General features: G+C 36.4%; 1 pseudogene; it reads left to right on the top strand.

Moving 5' to 3' along the window:
* Nucleotides 1-17,088: 17,088 nt before the first annotated feature.
* LOC141492060 (COMM domain-containing protein 2 pseudogene) lies at nt 17,089-17,693 on the top strand (annotated as a pseudogene).
* Nucleotides 17,694-24,244: the final 6,551 nt, after the last annotated feature.

Genomic DNA, 24,244 nt, shown 5'->3' with positions numbered 1-24,244 from the left:
TGTGAGAGTAAACATAAACCACCCTCCCTCCCAAAAAAATGAGAAACATTCAGATTCCAAAGGCTCTGTCTCTGGGATGGGTTGCCTTCTTTATCATAGGTCTACCAGAGAAGTTGCTTCAATATTTTTTCCCACAGTTGCTATTACTAGCTGTATTTCCCTCCACTTTATTCCTTCCCACTTTCATTTATTCTTTTCTCTCTCTCTCTCTCCTTTCACCCTGTCCCTGTTCAAAAGTATGTTGTATCTGAGTACCCACTCCCTCAAACTTCCCTCTCTTCTATCACCTAATCCTCCCTTCCCTTCCCCCATTCCCCCTTATCCCATCCTTTCTTCTCATTTTTCTCTAGGGTAAGAAAGATTTCTATATCCTATTAAGTGTGTATGTTATTTCCTCTCTGAGCCATTTCTGATGAGAATGAAGGCTCACTCATTCCCCCCCACCTTCCCCCCTTCCACTCCATTGTTAAAATTTTTTCTTAACTCTTATGTGAAATGTCTTAGCCCCTTCTTCCCCTCCTTTCTCTTCCTCTCAGTACTTTCCTTATCATCTCTATCATTGACTCCATCTTTTTACTATATTATACCATTATATTCAGCTCCTTCCTATCTATATATGTTCCTTCTAACTAAATGAGAAAGTTAAATGAATTATCAGTATCTTCTTCCCATGCAGGAATACAAATAGAACAACATCATTAAGTTCTTCATAGTTAGTCTTTCTAGTCTGCCTTCTCTATGGTTCACCTGGAAGATCGAACTTTCTGTCCAGCTCTGGTTATTTCAGTATGAAAGTTTGAAAGTCCCCTGTTTTGTTGAAAGTCCATCTTTTCCCCTGAAAGAGGATATTCAGTTTTTCTGGGTAGTTGATTCTCAGTTATAAACCAAGATATTTTACCTTCTGGAATACCATATTCCAGGCCCTACAAATCCTTACCATAGATGCTGCCAGATCCTGTGTAATCCTGACTATAGAGCCACGGTAGCTGAATTGTTTGTTTCTGGGAGTTTTTTAGTATTTTCTCTATTACTTGGTGGTTTTGGAATTTGGCTATAATACTCCTGGAAATTTTTCTTGTGGGATTTCTTTCAGGAGATGGTTGGTGAATTCCCTCAATTTCTATTTTATCCCCTGCTTCTAGGATCCCAGGGAAATTTTATTGTATTATTTCTTGAAAAATAAAGTCTAGGTTCTTTTCCTGGTTGTGACTTTCAGGTAGCCCAATAATTTTTAAATAATCTCTTCTGGATCTGTTTGTGTGGTCAGTTGTTCCAGTGAGATATTTCACATTTTCTTCTAATGTCTGGTTTTATCAGAATAGTTTTATTTCTTCCTGATTTCTCAGGAAAATTTCTCTCTTCTTTTAGTTCTATTCTGCATTTGAAGGATATATTTTCTTCAGAGAGCTTTTTTTAAATCTCATTTTCCAGCTGGCCAATTATGCTTTTTAAGACTCTTCTCTTCATTTGCCTTTTCTGTTGTTTCTTCCATTTGACCTAAACTGATTTTTTACATATTATTTTCTTCAGTATTTTTTTGCATTTCTTTTACCAAGCTGCTGATTTGGTTTTCATGATTTATCTGCATCACTCTCATTTCTCCTCCCAATTTTTCCTCTAACCTCCCTTAATTGCTTTTCGAAGTCTTTTTTGAGTTCATCCATAACCTGAGCCCATTTTCTATTTCTCTTGGAGGTTTTGGGTACAGAAGCTTAAATTTTGTCATATTCTGAATCTTCCACAGGATCAAAGTAATTTCCTATGGTCAGATTCTTCTTTTTCTGTTGTTTGCTCATTTCCTCAGTCTATGACTGATTTACCACACTTCCAGGGCTTGGGGGGTGGGATTTGGACCAACCCACAGGCACCTTAATTCCTCCAAGGTTTTATGAGAGGCTTTGACTGCTCTCTTGCCAATCTTTGATATGTGGATGAACACAGGCCCTCTCCTCTGCCCTGGAGCTGTGAGGAGAATCCCTACTCAGCTGTGGTATGGGAGCCCAAACTGCAACCTGGATTTGGGTGTGGGCAAACAGCTGAGTCCTGCCTGAGGGAGAGCAGAGAGACCTCTGCAGTCTCTCCAGACCCCCCTTTCCCTCTGTGGGCTGTACTCTGGAGGTGCAGGCTGGTTTCCCTGATTCCCACTACAGTTTCTCACCATAGGACTCCTCTGAGGTTAGGACTCATTCCACATTCACTCTGTTGTGGCAGAATTCTCTCACCACCTCTTTCAAGTTTTTCCCAATGATCCCTGGGCCAGGAGGTCTGGAAACCACCTCCTCTGCCATGGACCCAGGCACCCCCAGGCATGTAGGCATTCAGCCTGGCTGCACTGTGTTGCAGCTGTGCTCACAGCAGCTTTTTCTAACCCCCAGTCCTGGTGAAACAAACCTTTCCCACCAAACTTCTAAGTTGTCTTGAACTGGGAATTGAATCACTCAGTCTTTCTGTGAGTCCTGCCCCTCTAAATTTTGGCTAGAGTCATAATTTGATGGCTTTTGGAGTTTTGGGGGGAACAAGTTTCCAGAAATTCCTGCCTTCACATTGCTATCTTGGCTCTGCCCACTTGCTATTTCTTAAATGAAATTCTATGAGTAACAATAAAGCAGTGTGAAGGGTAGATTTGTCTGACCAGATCTTCTCAGAAAAAACTGAGATCTTTTTAGGTGAGTAATGTAGGAAATGATAGGAAGACATATTCCCTGGTTCCATGAGGAGGGAATACTTTGGAGCATTGAATTATTGGATAGAGTGAAGGGCAGGCTTATTTCCAGGGAAGGATCTTGGATTGATGAAGTAATAGTGACTATTAAGTTCTCTTTTCTTGTCTGTAGTTTCTTATCCTAGACATACCTGTTTGGAAAATGTCTTACTGACCCTCTGGTACATTAGCTTGGAGATCTGAGAAGTTATTAAGTCCACACTCAAAGTAGGCTTACTACTTAAAATGTCTACAAAGTCAATCACACTCAATTATCTTCATAAAATCACCAGTCTTTAATAAAATGGTAGATTTCTTTTCTTCTTCACTAAGTATACCCATGGGCCTTCATGATGGCAAATTTCCATAACCACAGAGGGAGGGAGATCAGTTAGCTGAATAGAATACTACAGAATTGGTCAGAACAATGATATCAAACTCTGACATGTGTAAATCTTGGCATCAGTGTATCATTATCAGCCTTCTCTCCTGTACAAATACTGACTCTTATTGCCTTAGGAGAACATCTTTGCACATGTTCTCCCAAAAGGGTACATTTTATGCAAATTTTGAAAGCTGAGTTTAAAGGGTGAAACAATTTGCAGCTCTTGGAGGACCATTTAATAGTCTTACCATATGTGAATGCCAATCACCTAATCCCTCAGAGGATACTGATGATGATGTTTCCAAAACCTTGAAAGGGAAATTTAAACATCTCAAGTTATTTTGAGGACTAGAAGAAATTTGGCTTCATTTCATTGATTGTTATGTGGAAAGAAACTAGCCAGCATGGGGAAGAAAAGAAAAACAGAGTAACAAATATTCATATAGTGACCACTCTCCTAGAATGGGGAGAATGGAAGTATAGCTAGTGGGAAAGGAATAGTTTATTTTTTTAAATGTTGCTAATGATCCTAAAACCCAGTTTTTACACCAAAATTTGATGGTTTTATAGAGAAAATAGAATATAAAAAGCATTATTTTATTGCTGTTCCCCAAAGTATTGCTAGTAATACTTTTACTATTCAAACATTATTACTTAGGGACATTTTTGCATTCCATTTTGCACTGTAAGACTTTAACATTGCTTCTTTCACCTATTTGACTCTTACATCCTCTGATTTCATCATTTGGACTCAGAGGAGATCAACTGATCAGAGATCTTCTGATCAACTCTCTTCCAAGCACACAAAATCTATACAAAATTAATCAATTAATTAATTTTGGGAGGAAGACAATGACAGTTGGGGGAACTAGCAAAGTGTTCGCCTATTGCAATAGGTTCCTAATTCATTTTTTGCCTCAAGTCTCTTCCTTTTCTAGTTCATCCATACAAGTGTCAAACTGGTTTTCTTAAATACAGTTCTGATCATATCATTTCCATATCCAATAAACTTCAGTGACTCCTAAACAAATAAAATGTAGGGGCAGTTAGGTGGTGCAGTGGATACAGCACCAGCCCTGGAGTCAGAAGTACATTAGTTCAAATCCGGCCTCAGACACTTAATAATTTCCTAGCTGTGTAGCCTTGGGCATGCCACTTAACACCATTGCCTTGCAAAATAATAATAATAATAATAATAATAATAATAATAATAATAATAATAAACAAAAACCTAAAAAACAAATAAAATGTAAATTCCTCTATTTCAGCATTTATAACCCTTTATAACCTAGTCCTAAGCTATTTTTTTCAGTCTTATGCATGAATCTTTTTCCTTAACTTTACAATCAATTATTTCCTTGCTGTTCTTGGTAGACAACACTCCATCTCTCATTTCAATGGCTTTATGATGATTAGTCCATCATTTCTAGATTGCACTGCCCAGTCATTTCTATTTTTTTGAAATCTCTTGTTTTCCTCAGAACTCAATCCAAGACTATCTTGTACCTGAACACTTTACTAGTCCCTCAACTGCCATTGTCTTCCTTCCAAAATCAATCAATCAATTAATTAATTAATTAATTAGTTTTGTGTAGATTTTGTGTAGAGAGTTGATCAGAAGTGCAAAGACATGTTCACCCTTTGTTGGATCTTTATAGTGAGAGAAATGATTATTTCTCTCATATTAACAATCAGTTATTGAATTAGCACATTTTTTTCAGAAACCTGTAAGTTGCTCATCTCAGGATTTTGGTTGATGAATGAGATTCCAAATACCTGGGGTATATGTTTTTCAATCCTGCAGGAGAGACACCCCAACAAACTAAAAAACCTCATGAAGAATTTAATCTACAGTGAATTCCAGCCCATTGTGTTCCATTCAGTCAGGTTTGGGCAGAGAATAGATCCTTTGTCTAGACTGCCTGAGATTGGGGGTGACCAGGGAGTGAGATCATATCTCTCAGTCTCTCATTAGAATAGGTTTACCTCCCATTAATTATTAATTAATCAGAGTTGATTGAAACCCTCAGAAAATAAGCACTGAGTGTTTCCATGGGAGGTCTTTGACATTGGAGAGTACCATTGACTCCTTTTATTAATTATATGTTGGTGTGATTAATAAATCAATCAATTGCCCTGAAACTATGTCTTTCAAACTTTTAATATGTTACAGTAATGTGTGAAGAACTTGCCACTGAATGATCAAAGGAATCATTAGGCCCTCAGTATCCTTTTTACTTCCATAAAGGCCACTGAAAACCTGGTGATTCCTTTGGTCATAAATATCTAGGGAATCAGGAGGAGACAGTTTTGAAGAGTGTGAGCTCTGACAATCAGTTAGTGAGTCAGCTTTGGAAGTTTTGGAAATCAACTCCTGACAGTGAATAGCTCCTCACCTCTTGGATGCTTGTTGAAATATAAACACACACACACACACACACACACACACACACACACACACACACACACCTAAATATGGTATCTTACAGATACTTAACCAGTAGGAGACACTATACTCAGTAGGAAGCAAGTCTAGAAAGTCCAGGAGAGATGGGGGGGAGAAGAATCATAAAGATATCACGAGAAGAGAAAGGTTTTGGTGCATTTGACCACATTTATGCTTCTCTACCAGAGCATCGAATGGTATACCTGTTAGCTCGTTTGCTTTTGGGGGGGGCAAAAAAATGCTTTATAGCTATTATCCTTATTATGCCATCTCAGTAGTAAAATAAAATTTTAAAAAAGGTAAATATACTGCTGAGGGCTCAAATACTATAATTCTAGGAGATAGATCCACAGAGTGCCTTAAACCTAGAATAATTGTAGTCTGGAAAATCCAACTTATTTATGAGAGTTAGGAGAAGGTGGGGAATAAGTCCCAGAGGAAAGAGTACAAATACTTATGAATGAATGAATAAATGAATGGATATATGGATGAATATAAAAACATGTTAAGCATTTACTATGTGAAAGTACTGTGCTGAATACAAGGGATACATTTTTTTTAAATGATACTGCCTCTATTCCCAAGGAACTCAATTTCTAATGAGGAGACAAAGCTTAAATAGCATATGGTTTTCAGTTGTAGATCAGATGGAAAGGCCCATCAGAGAGTAATACTTTTTTTAAATGTCATTTCCCTGATGAAACTGTCTTTACTTCTGATGTTGAACTATTTGAAAATGTCAAGGATTTTGAGAAACTGTTCTGGGTTTTGGTGAATATGGTTGCTGAGGAGCAGCGGACCACAGCAAGAGCAGACAGGTCACATTCCCTCAGATGATGTCTGTGTGAGCTGGAATGGAAGTAAGGTGAGGGAGTGGGGAGAGAAGGAAGGGATTCCTAAGGCTCTAAGGATCTGGGCCCTGAACTGTCTCCATTGAGCAGCAATGTTTGAATCCTTCTGGGACATACCACTTCCTATCTTTCCCTCAGGATACTCTGCTGTTTCCCAGTGTTCATAGGCTCATGTTCCATATTAATATATTGTAATCTCTAATGCCACAAACCATTGTAGACTACCATGGACGAGCTCTCTTCCCTAGTTCTATTCTCTCCAAAATTATAAACCTGTTGAATTCAATGGAATGGAATTATTACATGCCTACCAAATGACTAGCATTTACTGGCTAATGGGAATATCGAATAAGCTTCAAACTCAGCCTTTGAAGGACTTAAAAGATAATCAGAAAAGAAAACCACACATACAAAATGTTTAAATAATATATATTATGAATATATATTTTCTTTCTCAGGAGAAGAAAAGCACAAGGGGTTCAAACCAATATGGGGCACCACTTCCTCCCCTTTTTCAAGATCTTCTGAAGAAGTTGCCTTGGTATCACGTGAATAATATCAATCAATAACCATTTCTGAAGAGCCTACTAAGTACCATTGTTATTTGTCCTTCATTCTCAAAGAGAACCACAACATCTGGGAGGTGATACCATGACAAGCAAATGAATTGGATTTAATTGGAGGATGTGCAAAGTCATCAGACTCACTTTCTCCTCCAGAGTCATCTGGGATCAGTGGTCAGATATGGATCAAGTTGAGTAAAGATGGCCCTAAATGCAGCAGGTGATCTTGGTCTTTTTTAAACTAGGGCCCCTAACAACTCTCAGTGTGATTAAGGCAATGCACAATCAGTAATGAAGACTAGGTAAGAAAGAGGCAGAGATTGGCCTCTTTAATATAGTCAAGGAAAAAAGAAATCAGGCAAAACCGAAGATTAAAAAAAAGAGAGAGAGAGAGACAAAAGACAGTCCTTGCCATCAGGGAATTTACAATCTAGTAGAATTAATCCAAAGTAGACAAATATAAATAAAGCAAACTACTTTTAGAATAAATTAGAAATAATTAACAGAGGGAGGCTAAGAGAAAATTTCCTTTAGAAAGCAGAATTTTAATTTGAATTTAAAGAAAGCCTGAGATTAGTAGTCACAACAAAGGAGAGAAAGTAAGGCAGGCAGGGTAGACAGTCAGAGAAAATGATGGGAATACTACCCCCAGAGGAGGCCAGAAGAGAGGAAAGACAGAGAAAATGGGAGTGTTCTTTGAGACCAGAGATTTAGTAGAAGGTACTTACATTAGCTGGAGATATCTACTGTACTGCTTGGTTACTGGGGAAGGAGTCTAACAGGCCTGACTTACTAATTTACCATGAGCCAACCAGGAAAGCAGACTTAAGTGGTTTAATTAAAAACAAACAAAAATGATCACAATAAGCAGCTAGGTGGTACAGTGGCTAGAGAGCTGAGTCTAATATCAGAAAGATTCATCTTTTTTTTAGGGTTTTTTTTTTTTTTGCAAGGCAAATAGGTTAAGTGGCTTGCCCAAGGCCATACAGCTAGGTAATTATTAAGTGTCTGAGACCGGATTTGAACCCAGGTACTCCTGACTCCAAGGCCCATGTTTTATTCACTACGCCACTTAGCCACCCCAAGATTCATCTTTCTAAACTCAAATTCAGCCTGACACTTACTATGTGACCCTGGGCAAGTCACTTGACCCTGTTTGCCTCAGTTCCTCATCTGTAAAATGATCTAGAGAGGGAAACGGCAAATCATTATTTCCTAAGAAAATCCCAAAATGGCATCATGGAAAATCAGATTTGATTGAAATGACTCAATGAACAAATGGATTATTACAGTAATTGACATTTATTTTAATGCTTTTTAGGATTTATAAAGTATATCTTGTGCTAGCTCATTTGATTTTCATTTCAATTCCAAAGTAGGGTTTTTTAATATCCACATTTTGCAGATGAGGAAACTGAAGTCCAGTGAGGTTTTGTGACTTGTTATAAAACTAGTATCTGAAGTGGAATTTGAAACCAGGTCTGTCTGACAAAAAAGAAAATTTCATCACATTCTATTGAGAAGAGTTTTTGTGTTTGGGCAGTCTGTGAAATCTAGATTTACAGCATAAGTTTTCAAAAGAATAGAGATAGGTGTGGTTTAGAGTTAGGAAAACATGTTCAGGAAGGATCAGAGGCTCCAGGGTGAACTCTCCAGGTGGGCTTGCTGTGAAGAAGGGACTTCTTGTGGAAACCAGTTTTCAAAATTAGTGAATAACTGAATTTCAAAATTAGAAGAGACTTAATTAGACATCTGGTCTAACCGATACATAAAAGGAAATCCCTACATAACATACTCAAAAAGTGGTCACCCAGTCTCTGTTCAAAGACATCTAGACACAGCCCATCCAGTTTTCAAATCACTAGTTTTTTAGAAAATTTTTCTTCTTGACAAATACCTAGCTTTTCCTCTTACAGCTTCCATCCATTGCTTCCAATTCTACTCTCTGGGGCAAAACAGAACTGCTCTAATCTCTTCCATATGACAGCCTTAAAATTTGAACATAATTATTATGCTTTCCCTTTAGATTCCCCTCTCCATGCTAACATCCCCAGTTTCTACAATCTTTCCTCAAACATAACATATTCAAGGTCCTTTGTCATCCTGGGTATTTTCTCTCCAGTTTATCAGTTTCCTTAACCCAGGCACCATCATCCAGAGTATGACAGTTACAAATGACAGGAGGTTACATCGGACAGCATTATGAGTAAGTCAGACCTTCCAGAGGCAACCACCACCTCAAAAGTTGAGGGGAACTAAAAAAGGTAGGAAATAAGGTGAATAGTATTTAGGTGATTAAAGTTTCAAGAATGATATTCCCAAAGAGATTGAAGAAAAGGAGAAAGGACCTCTATGTACAAAAACTATTTAGAGCAATTCTAATTGTGGAAAAGAATTGGAAATTGAGGGGATGCTCATCAACTGGGGAATGATTGGACAAGTTGTGGAATATGATTGTGATGGAATACTACTGATGAGAGGGATGGTTTCAGAAAAGCCTGGAAAGTGAAGTCATGCAAATTGAAAGAAACAAAACCAGGATAACATTGTATACAGAGACAATAATTTTGTAATAATTGTAATAATAATAATAATCAATTATTAAAGTCTTAACTACTCTGAGTAATACAATGATTCAAAACAATTCTGAAGGCTTCATGATGAAAAAATTCTATTCAACTTCAGAGAAAATACTAATGAAATCTGAGTACAGATTGAAATATAATTTTTTCATTCCTTCATTTTTTTGTTTTTATGTAACATGGCTAATATGGAAATGTTTTGCATAATTTCACATGTTTAAAAAAGAATGAAGGATGAGTGTTTTTAGGAAACTAAATGCCATATCTTAAATATTCTGAGATATTTGTTAAATTTAAAAAAATACAAGTCATTTTTCAATTGATAAATGGTCAAAGAATATAAACACACAGTTTTTTGGTGAAGAAGTAAAAGTTACATATAGTCATGTGAAAAAATCTAAGCCATTATTGATTAAAGAAATGCAAATTAAAACAATTTTCAAATAACGTTTCTTACCTATGAGATTGACTAAAATGATAGAAGGGGGGGAAATGACAAATGTTGGAAGAAATGTTGAAAAACTGGGACAATAATATATTGTTGTTGGAAGTTTGAGCTAATCCAACCATTTCAAAGAACAATTTGGATTTATGTCCAAAGAGGTACAAAACTGTGATCTATCGATATCTCTATAAGGTCTGTTCCCAAGGTGATTAGGGGAAAGAACCTATATGTTCTAAAATATTGATTGCAGCTCTCTTTATGGTGGCAAAGAACTAGAAACTGAGGAGATGACTATCAGTTATATACAAGTTATAGTATGTGATTATAATGGAATAGTACTGTACTATAAAAATAATGAGTAGATTGGTTTTAGAAAAACATAGAAAGACTTGCATGAAAAAAAATGATTATATTGAGCAGAACCAAGTAAATGTTGTATTCAGTAACAGCCATATTGTTTTAAAAATGCCTAAGTTATTCCAAATATTATAAATATCCAAATCAGCAACAGAGGACCTATGAAGGAAGAAGTTGTCCACCTCCAAAGAAAGAATTGATAAATGAAAATATACATAATATGGTTTGTGTGGGGTTGTGTGGAGAGAGAGAGAGAGAGAGAGAGAGAGAGAGAGAGAGAGAGAGAGAGAGAGAGAGAGAGAGAGAAGAGAGAAGAGAGAAGAGAGAAGAGAGATGATGATGATGATGATGATGATAGTTTTCTGTGTAGTGCAGAGTGGGGGGGGAGGGAGAAAGGCAGTTCAGAACTTAAAATGTTACCAAAAATATCAAATTAAATTATTTTTAAAAAGGAAACTAAGTGCCCTGTTGGCAAGAGTAGAAATCTAGGAGGAGCTCATCCAACAAAGTCCACTAGAAGAATCAATGATCAAATGAGGAAGATCAGAGAACAAATCTAGATTAAGCTGATTGGGTCCTTGGGAGCTGAAATCTGTGAGTTGGACCAAAAAGTAAATATGGGATAGAAGGCAAAGAAAGAAAACGATATTCTTAGAACTATGAACAGAAAAATACAATAGGTTAGGTCAGACTATGGAGGTAGGAAATACTTAGATAATGATTTGGACCAGAAAGTAAAAAAAAAAGGCCCAGATTTTGGACCCAAACAAGAAAAGATATTATTCCACAAGGGAAATAATCTGGCCTTAACTGGAGGGTAAATGTGGATTGCACACAGAGCTGAACCCAAAGGTAGAGGACAAAGAGAAATGAGTCCTGGACTAAAGGGGAGTGTTGATAGTCAGTGCCTGGAAGGGATTCCTCAATGCTTTGAACATGAGCCAACAGAAATGAGTAATGTGAACCTCCATATGCATTACTGAAACCATACATTATATTATGTTAAACAATTTACACATATTATCACATTTTGATCCTCACAGTAACTACGGAAGGCAGATTATTATCATTTCCATTTTACCATTGGAAAAACTGAAGCAGACAGATTTTCCTGGCAAAGTTACTGGAGTAGTTTGCCATTTCCTTCTCCAGTTCATTTTACAGATGAGGAAACTGAGGCAAGCTGGGTTAAGTAATCTGCCCAGACTCCCACAGCTAATCAGTAACAAAGGTTAGATTTGAATTCAGGTCTTCCTAACATCCAGTCAGGCATTCTTTATCCACTGTATCAAATAACTTCCAACATCTTTTCCTATAGACTAGCTACACTTGATGATAGAATAAAAAATTAGCTTGAAATTGAGTTGCTTTGTCTATAAACCTCTGGCTCCTCATAAAAGGAGTGGTTATGGATCAAATGAGATAATATCTGTAAAGTACTTAAAACAAGGTCTGGCATGGGGTACTTAGTGAATATATTTGGGCACCTAGGAAGCAGAATTGTTAGAGTGCCAAGTCTAAAGTCAGGAAGACTAATCTGGACTCAGACACTTACAAGTTGTGTGACCCTGAGTAAGTCACTTAATCCTGTTTACCTCAGTTTCCTCATCTGTAAAATGAACTGGAGAAGGAAATAGCAAACACTGCAGTTTTCTTTTTCTAAGAAAACTCCAAATCACGAAGTATCAAATATGACTGAAATGACTAAACAATAAATGTACAGTAGATATTTCTTGAATTAGCCTATGCTAAAGTAATAGTTTATTTTGTCTATTTCTATGAGAATCATCTAGGACATATGATTAGGGCTCTTTGCAGTATAGTAAGTGCTCAATGGTAGTGGAGTTTTGTCAGAGATGGGAGCTCAGAGCTAATTTAGATTAGCTAAATCTACACTAATCGTACTCCTTAGACAAACAAATTGGTGTTCCTTCCCAGAGAGAGTTGAATCTAGGGGATAAAGGATTGCCCATATTCTGAAAGGTTCTGCATTTCTCCAAAATTTCCATTCAGGGAGGTGAAGTGCCATAGCCACAAAGGTGAGTGTGGGGCTTCCCAAATCCTGAATCATGCCAAGTAAGATTACCACCACCTGGTGGCTGAAGATGGAAAAACAAAAAGCATCAATAAATATTTCATAAAGAAAATTGGAGAGATAATTAAATATAGTTTTAAATACTTTTAGATTTATCAAATGTTTTGCAGTAAAATTTCATTATAAGCAATTCATCATAATGACGATTTAACTATTATATACTATAATTCAAATCACATCTGTCAAAGTATAAAACCCTATGATAACTCATTAGGAGTCTTCTAACATCAGAATTAATAAGGATTCCACTGAATATTCAAAGACTCTCCTAATATTATATTGATGAAAAATTTAAACTTTATAATGTTTTTCTTGTTTTAGAAGTTTAGGTGTTAATTATTATGCTAACATATTGACTACTATATCAATAATTAGAGATATTAATTAATGGGAAGCTTAGTATTTAAGATTTAGTGTCTTCATAAGGATGTCCTTCCAGAATTTTCTTATTCCTATTATCCTTTATTATTCTTATGATTTAGCCCCTACCAAAGAAAATGTAATTGTTTTGAAGATGAAAATTTTAATTTTTCATTATTCTATTTGTCTTCTATATATTGCTTTTTTGGTGAATTTGGTATGTTACCAAGACTAGTTGACTTCCTGTTGAGTTGGCAGAATCATAATTTTGCACATTGACATTTATTTAAGAAGCATACTGGTCTTTTGTCTGGCTTTCCTCTCCTCATCTTTAAAATGAATTCATCAGGGGTGGCTAGGTGGGCAGTGGATAAAGCACCACCAGCCCTGGAGTCAGGAAGCTCATCTTCCTGAATTCAAATCTGGCCTCAGACACTCATTTGCTGTGTGACCTTGGGCAAGTCACTTAACCCTGTTTGCCTTAGTTTCCCCATTTTCAGAATGAGCTAGAGAAGGAAATAGTAAACCACTCCAATATCTTAGCCAGGAAGACCTCAAAAGGGGACCCAAAGAGTCAGCTCTTTCTGAAACAACTCAAACACAACAAAAATCTCCTAGGAAGTCATTAAAATACATGAGGATTATATGCCTCCTTTGAATATTTTGAGATCAGCTCAAAACTATTTTAAATTAAATTCTAGGCTACAGTAGTGTTTTAACAAGACAAATGAATGATCTTTTGTAACTCCCTTTGGCTCAATGTCAGGGGTGGGAACCTTTTTTTTTTTCCCTAGCAATAGCCATTTGGATATTTTTAATATCATTTGTCTGCTCTAATTAATCAAACATTTAATTAATTCAATCCTAAAAAAAGTTCCTAGATTCACTGACTTTCCAGTCCCATCTATGGTTGCCATAGCAGTGCCAGACCAAATGGTCCTGTGGATCAGAGATTCCCTGCCCTTGCTCCTCAACCAATCCAATGCACTTCTAACTCTTAAAACCATTGATGGAAAACAAGGTGCCAATTTACATTGCACATTTACTAACCAGGAAAGGAAAATATATCCTTGGTTCTTAAAACAGAAATGCCTCCAAAGTGGGCAAATTTTCAATCACAGAGAATCCCCTCAACATATGACTTATTCATTTATTACCTTCTTTTCCAACCCCTCAAGTAACTGGATATACCTGTTAGGGGCAGAGATGTCTCAGTTCAAATCCTATATCAGATATTTATTAGTTTCATTGACCCTGTCATGTTATGTAACCTCTTTGTTGACTCAGTTTCTTCATCTGCAAAATAAGAGAATTGGATTTGATAGTCTTTGTTGTCCCTTCCCCATCTAAATTTGGGATCCTAAGTTCCCTATGCCTATAAAGAAGGGGCACGGGGGCCTTCTTATGTCTCTTCTTTAGGAGCTAAGCTTGGTAATTATAATTTCACAGCATTCAGTTTTGATATTTTTGCTGTGGTTGATCTTTCCATTTAGATTATTGGAGGCATTTCTTCCCTTTTAAAAAGGAGGCTATGTTTTTAAAGCTCAGTGGTCTTTTTCTAACAGAAAACTTCATCATTTCTGTACAAACATATGGAAAAGATTATAGACCAAGAGGATAACGAGAACCAAATTATGTTCGGGAGATTATCCTGGTTACAATTATATGCACTCATGAAATAAAGGGTCTAAATTTCTGTATGTACAAATGGAGTAATAATAATAATTTTAAAAGCCTTTGCTCTTTGGCAAAAAGACAATAAACTCATGCCCAAAGACAGTAACACAACTAGAAAAATCTCAAACTGAAAACCCTGTCACAAAGGATTTATTCACAAAGATAATGGAAATGCCAGTTCCTAGAAAATAAATGGATTTAGTAGAAATATGTAAATAAGATACAAAATTGTGGGAGCAGGAATCACTCGCAAGGAACAAAGTTTATATATACATACACACACACACACACACACACACACACACACACACACACACACACATATATATATATATATATGTATGTATGTATGTATGTAAGTATTTTACTTTATTTTCCTAGATTGTCTTCCAAAGGATATCATGAAAAATTCATTTCTTGGGATTAGCTTAAACTGGAAAGATTCCCTCTTTTCTTATAAAACTATCCTATTTGGAGCACAAAGCACCAAGCAGACATTTCTATAGAGAGATGCTAAGATCCACTGAGCTTTTAGTCTTCAGTCAACATTGTAGCTTTATTCACTGTGCCAAAATAAGACTTTCTGGGGCAAAGTGGAAGCATAAAGTCTGGAATAATAAATTCATCATACTGTGCATGAAAAGGAAGTCAGAGCACAAGCAACTCCTCTGTAGTTTGGGAATTAATGGAAAGGAGAATGCAAATTTTTCTCAATGGTTTAAAACTGATACCTTAGAGGTAAAGGGAAAAGCAAGAGTAAGGAATAAGTTTTGGGTTTTGGTTTTGATAGGGAGAAGTTCCAAAACTCCAATCCTCAGGTTCCTGATCTGTAAAATGAATAATAATATTCATGTTTCATCTGATGAATAAAGGACTTTCTAAATATTAAAATGTTATGTAAATATAAATAGCTATTATTAATTTATATTATTGTCTGATTAAGAACCTTAAAATATAGGAAAATATATGCTTTGTGTCCTGTTTAGTGTTGTTTGTAGATTCTGCCAATTAACACAGTAGATTGACTGCTAGGTCTGAGGTCTGAGTTCAAATGTGAGGTCACACACTAGCTTATCATCCTAGAGAAGTAACTTAACCATGTTTGCCTCAGTTTCCTCATCTGTAAAGTGAGTGGGAAGAGAAAATGGCAAACCACTCCAGTATCTTTGCCAAGAAAATCCTAAATTTCAGACCCAACTGAAAAAAATCTGAATAACAATTGTATTACATTATAATTCTAATAGTATTTTTGTTTATTTATTTTATATTATAATAATCTTGTTGGAGAGTAAACATAAAACCCCCTCCCCCCCAATAAAAGCTGAGAAACTTCAAGAATAGTTAGAGAGGGGGAAAAAAGTGTACTTTAGTCTGTATTCAGATTCCAACAGTTCTGTCTCTGGGATGAGTTGCCTTCTTTATCATAGGTCTACCAGAAAAGTTGCTTCAACATTTTTCCCACAGTTGCTATTACTAGTTGTATTTCCCTCCACTCTATTCCTTCCCTCTTTCATTTATTCTTTTCTCTCTTTCTCCTTTGATTCTGTCCCTGTTCAGAAGTGTTTTATATCTGGGTACCCTCTCCCACAATCTTCCCTCTCTTCTATCATCTACTACCCCCTTCCCTCCCCCCAATCCCCCTTAACTCATCTCTTTCCTCTCATTTTTCTCTAGGGTAAGATAGACTTCTATACCCTATTAAGTGTGTATGTTATTTCTGCTCTGAGCCATTTCTGATGAGAATAAAGGCTCACTCATTCCCCCTCACCTTCCCCACTCCCATTCCTTTGTTAAAGCTTTTTCTTGACTCTTATGTAAAATATCTTAACCCCTTCTTCCTCTCCTTTCTCTTCCTCCCAGTACTTTCTTTATCACCTTTATCATTGACTCCATCTTTTTACTATATTATACTTTCATATTCAGCTCCTTCCTGTGCCTTGTCTATATAGGCTCCTTCTAACTACCCTTATAAATGAGAAAGTTCATACCAGTTATCAGTATCTTCTTCTCATGCAGTAATACAAACAGTTCAACATCATTATGAAGTTCCTCATAATGAGTCCTTCTCAACCACCCCCTCTATAGTTCAACTGAGTCCTGTACTTGGAGATCAAACTTTCTGTTCAGCTCTGGTTGTTTCAATAGGAAAGTCTGAATGTCCCGTTTCACTCAAGGTGCATCTTTTCCCCGAAAGAGGATCTTCAGTTTTACTGGATAATTGATTCTCAGTTGTAAACCAAGATCTTTTACTTTTCCCGAATATCATATTCCAAGACTTACAAGCCCTTAATGTAGACACTGCCAAATACTGTGTAATCCTGACTATAGAGCCATGGTAGTTGAATTGTTTGTTTCTGGCAACTTTTAGTATTTTCTCTCTGACTTGGGAGTTTGGGGATTTGTCTATAATATTCCTGGAAGTTTTTCTTTTGGGATCTCTTTCAGGAGGTGGTCAGTGAATTCCCTCAATTTCTATCTTACCCTATGCTTCTAGGATCTTAGAGAAATTTTGCTGTATTATTTCTTGAAAATGAAGTCTAGGCCTCCAGAGAAGGCCCAGGCCTCGGCTTCCGCTGCCACCACTGCCATGGCTCTGGCCGCGCTGGAGGGGGTGGGGGGCGGGAAGATGCTTCTGGAGCTGTCAGAGGAGCACCACAAGCACCTGAGCTTCCTGCCCAGGGTGGACTGCACCGTGCCATGGTCACCAAGTTCAGCCGGATCACCTGGGAGTTCCTGAGTAAAGGCTCCAACCTGAAAGTCTATGAAGGTGCCTCCAGAAAACTCAATGTTAGTAGTAACACAGTCCAGCATGGAGTTGAGGGATTAACATACCTACTCACGGAGAGCTCAAAACTCATGATTTCTGAACTGGATTTCCAGGATTCTGTGCTTGTTTTGTGATTCAATGAAGACCTGAATAAATTGTTGCTTCAGCTTTATCTTGACAACAGAAAAGAAATCAGAACAATTTTGAGTGAATTGGCACCAGTGTTCCCCAACTACCACAATCTTGAGTGGAGATTAGATGTACAGCTTGCTAGCAGATGTCTAAGACAACAAATTAAACCAGCAATGACTCTAAAGCTACATCCGAGTCAGGATGGAGAGCAAAGCAACCAGGTTTTGCAGACTGACCCAGCTATGTTGCTCCACTTGATTCAGCAACTGGAACAAGCATTAGGAGAAATGAAAACAAACCACTGCAGGAGAATTGTTCGAAATATCAAGTAGTATTGAATTTCCATTGTAAACCTGTTCAAATGATTTATAAAGCAATGTTAAAGAATGCATTGGTTGAAATTCACTTTTCTTGTAATTAAGAGCATTAAATATCTGAATTAGATGGACTTTGTTTTTCTCTGCCATAACATTGATGCAGTAATTAGAAGCTAAAATTCCTTTCATGAAGCTTCCTATTCCCAGAGTCTTAATGCTATAAAATGAATTTTCTTATATAGAAATACATATATGTATGATGATAGGCTAACTGGAAATGAATTTATTATATTCATGGCTTTGTACATATTAATGTCTTTTAGAATATCTTTTGATTTTTTAAACAGATATATTTTTTCATTATTTTCTTTATGCCCTAATATCTAGAAATTATATTTGAATTACTACTAAAATAAAAAGTATAATCTGATACCTTAAAAAAAAAAGAAAAATGAAGTCTAAACTCTTTTCCTGGTTGTTACTTTCAGCTATCCCAATATATTATCTCTCCTGGATCTGTTTTCGAGGTCAGTTGTTTTTCCAATGAGATATTTCACTTTTTCTTCTAATTTTTGTATTTTTTGTTATAGTTTTATTTCTTCCTGATTCTGCTTTTTTAAGGTATTCTTCTCATTTGCCTTTTGTGTTGCTGTTTCTATTTGGCCTAAACTGATTTTTTAATATATTTTCTTCAGTATTTTTTGAATTTCTTTCACCAAGCTGTTTGACTTAGTTTTCATGATTTATCTGCATTGCTCTCATTTCTCCTCCCAATTCTTCCTCTACCTTCCCTAATTGCTTTTCAAAGTATTTTTTGATCTCATTCATAGTCTGAGCTCATTTTCTATTTCTCTTGGAGGTTTTGGATACAGAAGCTTCAACTTTATTATCTGAATATGTATTTTGGTCTTCCATGGGACCAAAGTAATTTTCTATGGTCAAATTCTTCTTTTTCTATTGTTTGCTCATTTCCTCAGTCTATGACTGATTTATTGTACTTCAAGGCTTTGGGAGATTTGGGGGACAATCTATAGGGACCTTAATTTCTCCAAGGTCTTATGAGAGGCTCTGACTGCTCTCTTGCCTGTGCTCTGGGATGTGATTGACCACAGGCCTTCCCCTCTGCCCTGGAGCTGTGAGGATGGTCCCTGCTCTGTTAAGGTGGTATGGGAGCCCAAACTGCAACCTAGTTCTGAGTATGGGCAAATAGCAGAGTCCTGCTTCAGGAAGAGCAGAGAGACCTCTGCAGTCACCCCCTACCCACTTACTATCTATGGGCTGAGAGTTCTGAAAGTGCTGGGTAGCTCCACTGATTCCTGCTGCAGGTTCTCACCACAGGGCTGCTCCAACGCTGGCATTCCACTGTGGTATAGCAGAGTTGCTCACCACCCTTTCCAGCTGTCCCTGATGATCCCTGGATCAAGAGGTCTGGAAATCACCCCCTCTGCCATGGACTCAGGCACCTGGCCTGGCTGCACTGTAGTTTTTTTCTGACCCCTGGTCATGGTGAAACAGACCTTTCCTGTGGGACTTCTAAGTTGTCTTGGACTGGGAAATTGTATCACTCAGTCTTTCTGTGGATTCTGCTCCTCTAAATTTTGGCTAGAGTCATAATTTGACAGCTTTTGAAATTTTGGGGGAAATGAGTTTCTGGTAATTCTTAGAGGTATTATTATTATTATTTCTATTTTACAGATGAGGAAAATAAGGCAGGCAAGTTAAATGACTGACTGTCCAGGGTCACACAGCTAGCAAATATCTAAAGTAGCATTTGAACTCATAGCAAATATCTAAAGTAGCATTTGAACTCAGGTTTTCCCAACTGTAGATTCAACTCTCTATTTACTGAACTACCTATTAAACTCATTTTAGAATTCAAGAGTATCCTGGTACAAGATAGGAAGTGGTAAAAAGATCATACCCTGAATTATCTCCAAAGTGGGAGGCAGAAATGGAAAGAATACTAAATTTCAAGTCAGAAAATCTGCGCTGAGTTCTTTGTTGCCATTTATGACTATGCGACTTTAATCTTTTTGAATCTCAATGTTCTCATTAGTAAAATAAGGGAATTGGAGGAGATGATTTCCAAGATTCCATCCCTTCTTTTGAAGCATTGAAGACCATAGCACATACATAGATGGGATATGGTAGAGAAACTGTCCAAAGATTTCATTGCTTCTATTTGTTTTAAGATGAGGTTTACAAGAATGCAATGTATATAGAAGCATGGAGCGCTCTATAAAAAGACTATACTTTTCTATCCCCTTTGGGAAAAGAAGAGGGAACTCTTTTCATTTAAGTGGAAACTAAAAGGAAACAATGCATGTATTCTTTTCTTTATTCTCTCAGTCTTTTTTTCCAGAAATGACCATCCTGTTTCCAACACACAAAGCAAATTTGACTTTAGATGCAGTACCTTGTAAGGTACTGCATTCCTATTTTGTGATTCTCTGGTATACAGAGGAAATATGGGAGAATAGAAAAAAGCACTTTCTCCCAAGTCACTGGATCTGAGTGCAACTTTGACTTGTAATATTTATTACTTCTATGACTTTTGATAAGTTTCTTAATGCCCTTAAGCATAAGTATGTATCACATATTCATTAGAATGATACTCAGAAATATTTTTCAACAACAACAAATAAGGTTTGTATTTATTTAGATATTTGAACTTATTGTTTACCCACTGAATATAAAGTTTACCCTTTTCTTTTTGTGATTTATAGAATAAAGCAAGCATTTCTGTAACACAGTAAAATTAAAAAACATGATTGCACATGAAACTGTAAATCTCTAAGTGCAACTTGCTACTTCTTTTAAATATATGATAAAGTTATTATGTAAATTTCTTTTTTCCTCTCCTCATTAAAAACATTTGTTGAATCTGATCATAAAGTATATTATTTTATTCATCAAAATAAAGAAATTTTTAGGGGTGGCTAGGTGGTGCAGTGGATAAAGCACCAGTCCTGGAGTCAGGAGTACCTGGGTTCAAATCTGGTCTCAAACACTTAATAATTACCTAGCTGTGTGGCCTTGGGCAAGCCACTTAACCCCATTTGCCTTGCAAAAAAAAAACCTAAAAAAAAAATAAAGAAATTTTGAGGTGAATATCTGATAACTAGATCATAAAAATACTATTCTTATTCATTTGTTGAAGAAGTCAGAAGAAATTAAAAAACTTTTTAGGTGGGCATTTATTTTTTATTTTTATTATTTTATTTATTTTTAACTTATGAAATAAAACAAGCATTTATAGCATAATATAATTTTTAAAAGATGCTTTCACATGAAACTGCTGATCTATCATATATAATTTTCTATTTCTTTAAATATATAAAAAGTTATCACAAATATTTTTTCTTTTTTTGTTGTTCTTTTGTTCTTTGTCTAGGGTCATATAGATATGGCTACCATTAGAAGTAGATACAAAACAAAACAAAAAAAAAACCCCTTCAGAATCTAGTGAACACTTTATAAAAATTATCTCTTAAGTATCTTTCCTTTAATCCTAATTCCTCATAGCGAAAATGGCTAAGATGTAAACATGTTTATCAAAAATGTGTATGTACAATGCTAGCTCTCTCAAGAAAGTGTAGGTTATTATCAATGCCTTCTTAAAATAGCACTCCTAAAATGGAACATAATACTTCAAATGTGGGCTAAGACCACTTCCATTTCACCACTGAGGGGAGGGAAGGAAGGGTGGAAGGAAATTTTGTAATTTAAAAATTTACATGTGCATATGAATGAAAAATAAAAATATAAATATAAATAAAAGAAGTAAATAGGTATATGTGTGTATAGTTAATTTGCAAATTAATAATAGTCAAAATGTCTGAATTCACTCACATGGTTGAACAAGTTCTAATATATGATTTGATGGAATACTACTGTGCTATAACGTGAACATTTATTGACTACACAGTTATAAAGGATATTTTTCCTCATCAAACTAAAAAAATATTAAATTAAACTTATACTTTTTAAGATTAACAACTGTACATTATCTTAAAAGGCTAACTTTAAAATATGACCAAAAATGTCATTTTGGGGGGGAATAAACTAGAGTAGGCCCAAATAAGCCCCATATAATATAATGCATGGCTACAATTTATCCACAAAAATGAAGGAGCTGGTCTTGAATGAAGAACTTTTGAGGTTCTTTCAGCTCTAGATCTCTGAAAACAAAGTAAATTTACTTTAAGCTTTAAAACAAATTTCTTCACAGCTTTTATAACATCTTTATAATCATGATTCCCAAAATCTATATCTCTCACCTGCATTGAAGCTATATATCCCACCCTCCTCACCCCACCCCACCCCCCAGCCACTATTGTCTATATAATAACTCCATTTTGGTGTTCTACTTTCACTTCAAATTCACATATCCAAAAGCAAATTCATCATCATACTCTCCCCCAAAAGGCTTTATTTCCTAATTACCTTTATATCAATGGTATCACCTACTTCTGAAAGCCCTAAAGTCATTCATTGATTCTGACCTCTATTGTCATATCCATCTAATCTGTACCAAGTCCTATAATTTCTTCCTTTTAAAGAGTTGCTGGGCATCTCTCACCCATTACATTATAAAATTCATCTTCAATAAAGAATCTTGCAATATGAAGGTCTGTAAAGGAAAACAAGACTAGGAAAGGTTGACTGACAGGAAATTAATGTAAAGTCCTATACTTTGGTCCAAAAATTTAACCCCATAACTACAAAATGGAAGAGGTGTGGTGAGATCATCATCTAAAAAAGATGAGGTAAATGCAAGCTCAATGGGAATCAATAGTATGATATAATAACCAAAAAAAAAAAAGCTAAAGAGATCTAAAGATATTTATTGGAAGTGAAAGAATCCAGAACAAAAGGAATAAAATTGTTTTACTATATTGTCTTAATCGGTTGGTTGGTTGGTTGATTGCTTGACTCTTGTCCTTTGTTATCAAAGAAGACCAAATGATATCACTTTGCTTGAGACAAATTACAGTGCACCCGACTGTGGCTGATTAGATCAATCCGAGCTCAGAATGCTCTGTCACAGGTTGGGTATAAATAGTCCAGGTGAATAACCTGGGGTGGGTACTTTAAACTTATGTGTGTCATGTTTCTCTTGAGCTGCTTCAATTCTGCCCTTCTCATAGAGTGCAGCCCCCTCACTGATGAGGGCACGCCATGCTGGGCAGTCCTGTGCCAGTGACTCCAATGCTGGAGAATCCATTCTAAAGTTCTTCAGTGAGACCTTCATGGTGTCTCGGTATTTCTTCTTCTGACCTGTTGTGAGAAGTTGCCCTATGTGAATTCTCCATAAAATGGGGGGGGGGGGGGGGGTGACAATAACATGTCCAGTCCATCGTAGTTGTACTCTCTGTAGTAATGTTGGAATGCTAGGCACTTTAGCTCAATAAAGGACCTCAGTTTCTGGTATCTTTAGAATCTTCCTAAGACAATTTAAATGGAAGTGGTCTTAACCCACATTTGAAGTATTATGTTCCATTCTAGGTGTGTTATTTTAAGAAGACCATTGACAACCTACACTTTCTCAAGAGAAAGCAAACTAGTGGTGAAGATACTGAAAACCATATCATATGAGGATCACGTTAAGGAACTAGTTATGTTTTCCCTGAAGAAGAGGAAAACTACATGGAGTTTGGTGAAAATGGAGAGAGTCAGACAGAGAAGACAGACACAGAGAGTTAAAGACTATGAGACAGAGAGAGAGAGAGACAGAGAGAGACAGAGAGAGACAGAGACAGAGAGATAGAAAGACAGAGACAGAGAAAGACAGTCAGACAGAGACAGACAGACAGAGACAGAGACAGAAACAGGCAGAGAAACAGAGAAAAAGGGAGGGTCTTTTTGGTTATTTGAAGGGCAATCAGGGAAGAAGGATTTGACTGTTCTAGTCAGCCCAAGAGCTACTGGGAGCAAGAGGCAGAGGGTGTATAAAATAACTTTTTGCTATGCATGAGGCAATTTTCCTTACAATTAGTGTTTCTCTAAATTTGAAATGGACTATTTTGTGAAATAATGGGAAAACCTTCACCAGAAATCTTCAAGCAGAAATTGAATGTTCACTGATCAGGAATATTGTTGAGACAGTTCCCATTCATGTACTCATTAGACCAGCTGGCCCCCAGAGTTCTCTTTCAGTTCTGAAATCCTTTAGGTTTACCCTTTTCTATCCACCCCCGCCAAGATCATTCTAATCCAATCCTTCATCACCTGTTTCTGAGTAGATTCCTACAACATCCTTGTTGTTCTGTCTCCAGTCTTCCTGTCTTTGATTAAAATTATCAACTAATGTTTTACTAATCTTCTAAAAACACCACTTACTTCGTGTTCTCTTTCTACTTAACATTCTATGATGGATTTCCCTCCCACAATAAGTCCCTAGTATGTGAGTAGCACATTTTGAATGATTTTTTCCAAGACTGTTATCTAGAACTTAAACTTATCCTAAACTTACACAGTCACAAAATCAAAGCAGACCATATCAGTATAGTTCATCTTTCTAACCCATATTTTATTTAAATATAAATTACTCTAGCTAAATACAC

The sequence above is a fragment of the Macrotis lagotis genome, chromosome 6, assembly GCF_037893015.1.
Source record: "Macrotis lagotis isolate mMagLag1 chromosome 6, bilby.v1.9.chrom.fasta, whole genome shotgun sequence".
Lineage (NCBI taxonomy): Eukaryota > Metazoa > Chordata > Mammalia > Peramelemorphia > Peramelidae > Macrotis > Macrotis lagotis.
This window is presented reverse-complemented; position numbering and strand designations above follow the sequence as displayed.